The sequence below is a fragment of the Balaenoptera borealis genome (assembly GCF_965194805.1).
Source record: "Balaenoptera borealis genome assembly, chromosome: 18".
In the NCBI taxonomy this organism is placed as follows: Eukaryota; Metazoa; Chordata; class Mammalia; order Artiodactyla; family Balaenopteridae; genus Balaenoptera; species Balaenoptera borealis.
Window position 1 is genome coordinate 74509745 of NC_138877.1, and position 11452 is coordinate 74521196.

The window sequence follows — 11452 nt, forward strand, 5'->3', positions numbered from 1 at the left end:
CACTTTTGTTGGGAGCGGAGGGGGATGTGAGGGTCCTGGCAACTCTGGAGGAGAGGAGGGACTGGGAGGCTCAGGGCTCCGAAGAAACGGCCTAGTTTGCAGTTTTGTTTGAGGCCACCTCTTCAGCTTTGCACAAAACCACCCTTGGTGGGAGGGAGCGAAGGAGACTCCACTGCGGTTCATTGAGTCAGCTGCTCCCCACAGAGCAGGTAGCCAGACTCCGTGAAATGTTAATTATCTGTTAGAAAAAACAGTTTATTTTACACAATTTCAAAAACAAAAACCCAATTCCTGGGCAGACGTTGTTATTTAACTCCCTCCACTTACAAGCATAAAGGTAACATGAAAAAGTCATCAAGTGGTCTTTTCAAAGGTGACAACAGATGTTCTTTAAGCCATAACACCTACACACACGGTGACTGACTTACAGGCAGAAGTGTGCTGTAAAATGACATTTCCTCCCCCTAATTTTAGATTGCCCATGCCATTCTAGAGAATAGTGTTAAATCTTGAATACAAAATGATCAACTCCATTCCAGCTTTATCACATCATTCGTATAGTTTCTTGGGTTATTTTATCAGCTCAGTTTCCTCTGTTTCTCCAGTGATAAATTGCACTTTATTTCTTTATTTTATGGAGTGCGGAGTCATAGTAATTTCCTTGTCCCCATTCCATTAACTTCCTGGTAGCATTGTTTGAAGTCTCCAGACCCTGATATATAATCCAACTGTTTCCCTAATATGTGGGAAGCGACAAACTTCTTGTTTACGTCAAAAACTATTCTTGCTAGTTTTCCTTTCTCTTCGACTCTTTTCCCATGAAGATTCTGGCAGGGGCCTAGCAGTATTCTAGGGCTTAGCATAAACCTGGTAGATAGTGAACATTCTGGGAATGTTTGAGGATTGACTGAGTGTTAGGACTGACCTGGAATAGAATACTGATCCCACCAAGCGAAGCTTAAAAATTTGGGAAAGAGGCCACGCCGGGATTATTTTCATGTTCACTTTTTGTTGGGTTCCTCAAAGTGTCTATACTAATTTTTTGTTTTCACTTTTCTCAAGTGCTCTATTCTACCCACACCTCCCACCATTTTACAAGATAAATGGCCTCTCACTTTATTGTAAAGATCAAGGTTTTCTGACCAACACGCCTTCCGCTTGCTTTCCCCCACCTCAGAATTCCTCCACTTCGCTCTTGCCTCCTCTGTCAGCCCGAACAGGTGTTGCTTTTCTTGAATCTTCTGATCCGTAGTCAGACGCGTTGTCCATTGCACCACTGGCCCCCCTCGGGTGTTGCTTTTCTGTCCACAGGTAACCCACTCACCTGTGCCCGGGATCTCATTCCTTCCATCGCCTTCCTTAATTCACCACCGGTTCTTCACACCAGGACTTTCTCTTTCTAGCTTCTCTTTTGTCTATTGATGATGAATTGATCTATATTACAGGATTCATTCAAATCTGTGTCCTCATAAACAAAACACTTTGTCTCTGCCCCTTGAAACGCAGCTCTGCCGCTTTCTTTGATTTCACTGTGAGACGTTTCCTTCTGGGAGAAGTCACCTGTGCATTCTGTCTTTATTCCTCTACTGCCTGATCCCTTGTCAAACACACTGTAAGTCTCCTTTGGCCCCCAGACTCCTCCACAAATGTTCAGAGCTAAGATTCTGGCTCATTACCTAGCAGGCAGCAACGTGGAGGTGGGAAAAGCAGAGAAAAACTGGAGGTGGGGAAACCTGTCAGTGACGATCATAAGCTGAAGAAAGCAAGGAGCAGTGACGATCTGCCTTGGGGTGTGTGTTGGGTGTCAGCACAGGAGAGCCGGGCTGTAGAAAACACTGCGGGCAGCAAACCTATAGGAGCTCCCTACTGATGGGTGCGGTGTTTCAAGCCTGAGTGTTCAAGGAGACAACAAACACAGGGACCACAGGAGGAGAATGTGAGGGCAGGTGGGGTGCAGTTAATGATAAGGTTAATTGTAGACATGTTGAATTTACGAGGACAGTCGGGTGATGGAGACCAAAGTTAGAAATCTGGGTCTAGGGGTTGAGAAAGAGATGAGTACAAGATACAGACTTTGAAGTCAACTGCCCTCTAGGAAGGGCATCTTTATTTTTTATTTTTTTTTAAGATTTTTTTTTTTTAATGTGGACCATTTTTAAAATCTTTATTGAATTTGCTACAATATCGCTTCGGTTTTATGTCTTGGCTTTTTTGGCCATGAGGCATTTGGGATCTTAGCTCCCCTGACCAGGGATCGAACCTGCACCCCCTGCATTGGAAGGTGAAGTCCTAACCAATGGACCGCCAGGGAAGTCCTGGAAGAGCGTCTTTAAACCATAGCCGTTAGTTTCCTGAAGAGGAAGGTACGTAGGGCTAGAGAGAAGATGACCTAGGACAGAGCTTTAGAGGAAGAATTCCGCATTTCAGGACAGATGGAGAAGGCCCCAAGGGAGAAGGAGAAGGAGAAATCCAGGATCCTGGAAACCAGGACTAATTTCCCAAGGGGGAAGCACTGTCATCAGACTTAAATGATGTGGAGAATGTGGGGAGCCCCTGACCAAACATCTGAGGTGGGCTGAGCACTGTTTTAGGAAGTCGAGTAGAGATTCAGCAGTGGACAGCCAGTGCTGTTCCTGCCTGCAGGGAGCGCACATCCGAGTGACAGTGGCAGCAAACTAACAGAGAATTACAGTTCCATCTGCTGACAGCTGTAATGAGGAGTGTCCTGTGTCCAGTGTCAGGTGGGTGGGTTTGGTGACCTGTCCGCCCACCGTGACCGGGGGTGGAATTGGTGGCCTGCGTCTCAGTTGTGTCTCATCCTCTCATCCGCCGGGGAATCTGCGGCACGTGATTCATCCGCTCTCCGCTTGAATTTCCTCGTTTGTGGTAAAAAAGTATGATGATAATAACTATCTCTGCTTCCTAGGTTTATGGTGAGGATTGAATATGTTAAAACATGTAATATGACAACATGTAGGAAGCCCGTGATTATCAACCACCAAGCTTCTGTGGTGCTTCATCTGTGCCAGATGCTGCTTTACCCCTCCTAGCAGCCTTAGGAAACAGGTAGCGTTATCACCTGCATTCTTACAGGCAAGGAAACCAAAGCACAGAGAGGTGAAGCAACCTCCTTAAAGTCACACAGCTAAACATGGTCGTTTAGTCATCTACTCTTCATCCTGTTGGTGAGGGAGGAGTTCCTGCCCTAGGGTTATGGGCATGGTCAAGCACATGACCCCTGCCATCGGACAGATGGGACAGACGGGTTTATCTGTCACGTATTCTCCCAACTGGGGGAGGACACTGTCCGCCTTGCAGAGCCCACAGGGCTTTGAGAACAGAGTGAGCAGGTGAGGCCTGGGGAGACGGGCTTTGTAGGAGCGAGAGGGTGAGGTGGCCCTAGGTTTCCGAGGGAGGATGGGCTGGCCGGGAACAGACACCCCTACTCAGGGTTAACCAGGGTCCCCATGGTAAGAAGTGTTGTTTGGCTGGGGGACCTTTCCTGCTGGAGCGACGGGGAAGGGCGTTTGTGGTTTGGCCATTAGAAGCCCTCCTGATTTTATCAGATATCAAGGCAGCACTGAATCCTGAACCCTAATTCCAGGCCTGATACCCAGTGATCCAGCGGGGATGGCGACCCAGACATCTGGGTCTAGGTTCGTCTAGAACCTGGGTCTATGCTCGTCTCCGCTCTGCTGCGTCCCCTAACATTTAGACAAAGTGGTGGTTTCTCGATCATGACTCATGCTCTGCATCTCTGCCCTGTTGCTCCTGCCTCTTTGCCTGGAACTCGCTCTTGATTCTAAACTCTGCCTGTTGAAATCCTGCCTGTCCACCATCTCAAATGAAGCTTTTGCTCTCAATCGGATGTGGCCCCTCTTTCATCTCCGGGTAGCACTGCATAGTGGGAAGGCTTGGACTTTGAATCCAGGAAACCATGGTTCAGTTTCTGGCTTTGCTATTTATTTGCTACATAATCTTGGGGAAATAAATTAAACTTGATTAGCCTTAGTTGGCCCATTTCTCAAGTAGGGATAATAATATCTCTTTGAAATGGTATTATAAGACCATTAATAAAAATACATGCAGTGCTCACATAATAGATATAAATTTAATATAAATTAGAAGGCACACAGTAAATATACATTTCCTTCTCTTAAATTACTTTGTATCTGTACTGACCCCTGTATATTATGCTTTACACTGTAATTATTTGTGTGTCTATTTTATTCACCTTCTACTAGACCATGAATTTGAAGAGAGATGGTATTTTCTTCTTCTCTCTTTTTATCCCTGTCCTGGTTGTTTTCTGCTCACCATCTTCAGCACGTGATATTTTTTATCAACAGTGGAAGGAAATCTCAGCATGTGCTGATCTGCAAATTAGGACCATGCCTGGTGCCTCTCATGCACACAGTTGCTTTAACTGCTGATAATTATTCCTAGAGTAAGCATACCTGGGAGAGGTAGCATAATAATATCAATTTATATTATATAAATCTATATTAGGGTGAAACCAACTGATGTAGCCAATCCAAACTTTGAACATTAGGTTCAATGGGGATACAGTGTTCAAAACTTGAAGAGGAACGGAAGTGAGGAGGAAGAAGAAAAACAGGTGTCTGAAGATGAGTCCTGGAGCATCCAAGGCAAAATTGGCCTCTTTATTATTTTTAACGCATAGATTTGCAAATGGGGAGAAAATAAATCTTAAACACACTGTGCTATTTGCCCATAAAATGTGTGATAAGGAAGAAATATGAAACTGTCACGGGAAAGAGATGTTGAATTTTCTAAGGATTTAAGAAGATTTGTGCCACCTCGTCTATTCCTCATTAATGTATTTGATGGAGAACTGGATGTGTTGATTGGTAGAGAGAATAGAAGACAGAAGTCAGGGCTTATTATCTTTTTTTCTCACTCCTCCCTGATAAATTGTATGACATGCAGTAAACAAGGCATCTCACAGCTTTTTCTTTTCGTTTTTATGAATAAAATAAGAGAGACAGCAGTGGCCTATGTCACAACGGGAGAAGCTTGATAAAAGTGGGCAGCTGGTTTTGAGGTCACTGAATGCTTGTCTCCAAATAAGTACAAAATGGGGAGGAATTTCTTCCCTGTGAATCCACACCTCCAGAGGGGAGGGAAGGATCATTTGGCAGCTACGTTCCTTGGCCAGTGCATTAGCTCAGTAGTAAGTAATGCTAACTGTTTTGGAGCCTTACTTAAGAAATCTCAAATGTCAGGAAAACTACACAATTGAAAGTGATGACTGAAGCCTGAGGGGACTCAAACCGTTTCTGGAGTCCATTGCTTCCCATCCAGCCAAGTTATCCTTCTTTCCGCCGTGTGAGATTGTTGCTCAATATGCTCTAAGTGCCTTGGGTATCATTTGTCCAATTTTCTACCCAACACTTCCATAAGTTCATGTTAAAAACTTGCTTTCAACAAGCTAAGATACTTGAGAAATCACCGAAGCCACCTGAAATCCTGTTTGAAACAGATTTAAGTGTCTCACTAAATAAATATATAAATGAAACTGTCTGCTGACATAATTTGCTACCTGTTGAGTTACTATCATTTTAATGATTAGCAAGGGTTTTTTCACTTCTTCTATTCTATTTGCTAGTGACAAAGAAAGAGCTAGGAACATTTGAATTAATTGTGCAGATGCGTTAGTATTAATCTTTATAGAAGTTGGTACGTTCCTTAATATCAGGAAAGCTTTTTCCATGGCTGTATGTGGAGTTATAATACTTGACAGGAAAATGTAGTAAGATAATAGACCAAGAAAAATATATTTGAATGATAGCAAATAAAATTTAAATGAGGCTTAACACAAGGCATTTCCCTCTGATAGATAAGACCTGCAGTTTTTGAACCTTATTTACAGTCTAGCCAGACTGTGATAGAAACAGAAAAGAGGGATTGGGATGGAGGTGGAGAGTTTTGAGTTTTTAACCTTTTTACTTTTCCTGCAGAAGGGAAGTACCTAACATTTAGAGTTGTAAGTGGAATTTTGAGGAGGTTTATCGAGAGTCTTCAAAATCATTTTTCTAGAACCATTTCTAAGATGAGGATCAGCAGCTATCTTGTTTGACTGATGTAATCAGGAGAAGAGGGCTGCAGGCATGACAGAGGGAAATGACCTGCATTTATATGCTGAGCTGGGGGATGGTGCACGATCCCTGTGCATTAAGAGATACTTTGGACAACAATCTTAATTTAAGCCTGACCCAAGTCCAGCAGCAGCCAGCAAATTATATGCTTGGAAATTCTCTCGGCTGAGAAGTGTCTATGTGCTATAACTTTTATAGCAAGTCTCTTCTCCAAGCTTAATATTCTTTTTTTTTTTTTTTTTTAATTTTATTTTTGGCTGTGTTGGGTCTTCGTTTCTGTGCGATGGCTTTCTCTAGTTGCGGTGAGCGGGGGCCACTCTTCATCACGGTGCGCGGGCCTCTCACTGTCGCGGCCTCTCTTGTTGGGGAGCACAGGCTCCAGACGTGCAGGCTCAGTAGTTGTGGCTCACGGGCCCAGTTCCTCCCCGGCATGTGGGATCTTCCCAGACTAGGGCTCGAACCCGTGTCCCCTGCATTGGCAGGCAGATTCTCAACCACTGCGCCACCAGGGAAGCCCCAAGCTTAGTATTCTTTTGCTATTAAAACTGCTGGTGAAGATGCGGTTAATCTAATGTTCTGATTAACACCAATCACGAGTTGCCAGTTTTCACATAGGGAACAGTGTTAGTAGCTGAGAATGAAAATTGTGTGCTAAGCATCCTAATGAATGTTCATCATAAACATAGTTATATTTTCAGAAGGAGAAATGTTGAAAAATTAGGTAGTCATAATTACAGAACCTGTGTTTCTCTGGCATATAAAAGAACCAAACGTTAACAGGGTTAACACCAGCGTGCGAAACTGAATTTGACTGGTGTTTGAGGCCAAGCCATGAGGCAGGGGCTATGCCTGTATGCATCTTTGGGTCCCCAGGGCCTTCACGCTACACTGGCAAATAGCAGGGGCTCCATCAATGATTGCTAAGCAGCATAAATAATTTTAAATCTTAGAAAACCCCAACCCCAATTATTGGCCAGATTCTAGCCAATAATTCCAACCACGTTTCCTACGAAATATTTTATTCATGCACATTTCAATACGCGTTTCAATGGACTAGTTTGAATTTTGTCTCTTTTTGACACTGTATTTATGATGCCTTTGAATCAGTTATTTTGTTCCTAAAAAAAAACACGAGAAAATCAGTATTTCATGAGTGAACATGTCTATATGCTGAATCCAAAGGATGCAACATCCAACTGCCAAGGTTACAAACTTGTAGGATAACATGGAACCATCCAGCACACAGGGTCATCCCACAGCTGACGTTGCCACAGGCCTAGAAGGATGCTTGTCCTCTAGAGTCATTCATGGGCCCAAGGTCACGCCTATGAGGTCATTACTAATAATTGACACCCAGAAGCTTTCCCTCCTGCTGTCAATCAGTTTTGGCTGTGCAACAATGAGTGCCCAAGTATCTTACATGAACAAAGTGGTCCAGATTCTTTTTTTAAAAGAAAAACAGTGGCCTGGCCACTGAAGTATATGTTGGGCATTTTATCAAACACCCAACAAACAACTCTACTTTTAAGAAAAACTCCCAGATTTCTTAGTTTGTAGTAAAGGCAGCATCTTTTTTTGCAGCCGCTATTGTATGATTTTGAGAAGAGAGTTGAGGAGGTATAAACTTGGTGAGGGCAGGAATTCTTCCTGTTTTGCTCACTGCTGTGTTCTCAGCGGCTCACAGAGTGCCAGACACACAGCAGATGCTCAAACAATATTTGTTGAATGAATGTTAGATGGGGTGAGAGAAATGTGACGATAGGTCTGGGTATATGGCTGTGTCGTCGGCACTTTGATATTTTTTCCACTGTCTTTTCTCGAATCTTTTAAACCTGTTTTTAATATACCTTATACGTGTCACGCCCTATGTACTTACTAGGCGCTGTATGGCACACAACAATCAGTAAGAAGGTTTGAAGTTTTTAGAGTATTTCTTCATTACTCTTTGTTAATTTGCTTGTTTATTCACGTAACAAACATTGTGGTTCCTTTCACAAGGAATGGATGACTATTGAGCTTTGTTCCTGAAAATAGCCCTGTTTCAAAGGTTATCCTCTAATGTACCTTGTAGTTTAGAAGCAAAGGCTGAGCAGTTAAAAGTAGTAAGAAGAATCTAAACTGATCAAAAAGGGGTAATAATATGGACCATTAATCCCTAAAAGTAGAGTATTCCGCTGAGGAGTATTAAATTGGAGAAAGAACAGGTCTAATAAATATCGCCTTAGAGACTGTCAGAGAAAAGTAGCTGAGACCAAATTGGCTAAAGGAAGATTTAGTCATAAGATCTTTTGAGAATAAAAAGTTTGAAGGGATAATATAAAAATAGAACTATTAACTGACTTCATTGCTCTAGCTAATGTAAATAGTTATTAGGTTATGTGACCTGGAGCCCAGGAAAATAAACTCTTTTAGTCTTAAAGCTTCAGATTACCTAGATGCCTTAATACACGTGGAAGCTTTAACACATTTGACTTAAGCAACATCAAATACTCCTTAATGAATATAAACCGTTCAGGAAGAAAACATGAATCCTAATAGATTCCAATTGAAATCTATTAGGATTAGAAGGATTCCAATTTGAAATTGGAAGGAATGTTAAAGTCATTTTGTCTAAATTTCCTATCTTCTAGAAAGGAAATTGAGGTCAAGAGAGGTCAGGTGACATTCAGTGTCACACAATTAGGGTACCTAACTTCTACTATAGTATTCTTCACACTCTACAGCCTTACTTCCACTGGACATTAGTAAAATTATCTTCCTGGTACAAAGCAATCTTGCTGGATTTTTGAGTGGTCTGGGTTAACTAAATGAGTTCAGCATATTTCCATACAGACTCTCAAGACTATAGCTCCCCCAAACACAGAATCCACTGAAATCTACCAGGACTCTACCGCCTGATGGTATTTGTTTGAATGCAACAAAATATGTCTAGTTTGGTAATTATCTGAATTTAAATTCAGATGGCCCTTTAGTACATTATTGGTGGCAAATCAGTAGGAGGAAATCCAGCTTTAGTAACCACATGCTCCTCATCCTTCAGTCCCAAAGCATATTTATTCTCATTTATTTCATTTGGGGAAGCACATTACGGATGAGGAAACTGAGGCCCACGGGAGGTTTGGAGTCATTTGAATGGCAGAACTGTCGTGTAAATTCTAGTCTGCAGCCGCCTCCTGGGATGGTTCATTTTACATGTCAACTTGGCTGTGGTGCCCAGTTGTTTGATTCAACAGACGTCTAGGCGTTGCTGTGAAGGTAGTTTTTAGATCACCATTTAAATCAGCAGCCTTTGGGTAAAGCCGATTACCTTCCTTAGTGTGGGTGCTCCTCATTAGTTGAAGACCTTAAGAGAAAAGACTGCAGTTTCCCAAAGAAGAAAGAATTCTTTTCAAGACGACAACACAGAAGACTTGCCTAAATGTCCAGCCCGTTGCCTTGTAGAATTCAGACTCAAGATTACAGTATTAACACTTCCCTGAACTTCTAGCCTGATGGCCTGATCTATGGATTTTGGGGTAGCCAGCTCCCACAATCATATGTGCTGGTTCATTAAAATCTGTCTGTCTGTCTGTCTATCTATCTATCTATCTATCTATCTATCTATCTATCTATCTATCTATCTATCTATCATCTCTCTCTGTCTCCCTGCCTACCTCTGAGTGGTTCTGTTTCTCTGGAAAGACCTAATACATTTCCTTCCATGCTCTTCTGTAGACTTTCGGCTGTACTAAAGCCGGACTTTTGAGTGAGTGGAAAACAACCACTTCTGTGGGCCAGGAGCCTGGGGGGCCACGTGAGAGACTAACCGTGGAGCCGTCCACCCCATCCGAGAGAAGGGCATTCAGAGAGGCCATGCATGACAAAGGGGTCAGGGCCGCGTGGCCTGGAGTCCTGTAGGTCCATGACGGATGCAGCTGCCCATGCCCGTGGGAGGAGCGGCATCAGGAGAGAAGTCACTGGCGCGCCCCCCATGAAGGCCTTCAAAATAAAGAGGACTTCAGAGCGAGACCATCGGTCTCAAGGAAGGGCATCTTCGGGAGAAGCAGCTCTGCATGCTTATAGAGTTAAAACAGAAGCGCTTTGGAAGATTGTTTGCTGGGTGCCTTTTGAAAAGGACAAAACATATATCTTCCTCTTATTCGTAGTAAAACATCAACACTTTCTTGAATGGGGAAGAATTTAGATTCTGAACGAAATGCTTTAATGAGGCACAGATAATAGGTGTGAATTGAAACTAATTGGTGTTTCAGATCACTGAGCTGGTTGAAAAACCGTTTGTGATGAGGTCTGTATAAGTTAACAGTCGCTTCTAAATGCCTAATTAGACATCGTTCTGTCCCTAGTGAGAATTAAAAAAATGTATTGTCACTCATTGCACTATACTTAACCCAGTGATTAAAGTGGGCAATCTAAACAGATTTAGCTCTTGTGTGTGGCAAAAGCTTCCCCCTCCCCGCCCCCCGCCCACACCGTGTCCCCCAGCAGGCTGATGTAGGTAGCCCTCGGACAATGACACATTGTGTCCCATACAGATGGGAATACGGCCTTGAGGTGAACACGAATAATGGGCTAATGTGAGAAAAAGCCACGAGATTCTTGTCGAACAAAAAGGAAAAATAAAGAGACAAGGTGAGAGGTGGCCCGATCTTGGTTGATTTTTTTTTCTATCCCGAGAATAATAATTACAAGGGTATCTATCAACAAGAGGATTTTAAAAATTATGTTATTGATATTTGGGCTCTAAAAGATTAAGGGTAAAAGTGTTTGCAAATAATTATATTCAGAAGAGATCAAGATTTAATACTTGTAATTTCATTTTACTATTGGTAGAAGCCCACAGGAATCCAATGAAAAGGGCATTAAGGGGACAGTGTGACAGACGGAGGCCTGGACAGGGGTCGGGTGTTCTCCTGGGGCCATTGCCTGCGGAATCATTTTCTGGCCTTAGGGACTGAGGAGCTATTCTGGAAATTAAGTAATTCTTAAGGAGAGTGTCCGGGAGGTACCTTCTGCAAGGTGAAGAGGGTCTGATGAGACATCTGCTTCTCCCTTCACTCCTCCCCTCCTTCCCTCCCTTCTTCCCACTGCAGTTCAATGTCTTGGGATAAAGCAAGCAGTAACTATATGGTTTTACACCAAAGCTGCATAACAGCTAAAGGGAAAAATGTTATTTCTATAATTAGCTTCCCTAAACGTTTGCAGAGTAGTTGATCTGACTACTTTAGCATAAGGCAAAGGAAGATATTTTTAAGGAAAGATTTTTTTCCTTATAATTCTAGAAGATGAACAACAAACTAAAACCAACCCCATAAACATTAAAGGAAAAAAAAAAA

General features: G+C 42.7%; 1 protein-coding gene across 4 annotated transcripts in view; it reads left to right on the forward strand.

The window, feature by feature from the left end:
* LOC309616071 (uncharacterized protein) overlaps positions 1-11452 on the forward strand; it is a 382792-nt gene that overhangs the window by 40006 nt on the left and 331334 nt on the right. The gene's annotated exons all lie outside the window — the stretch shown is intronic.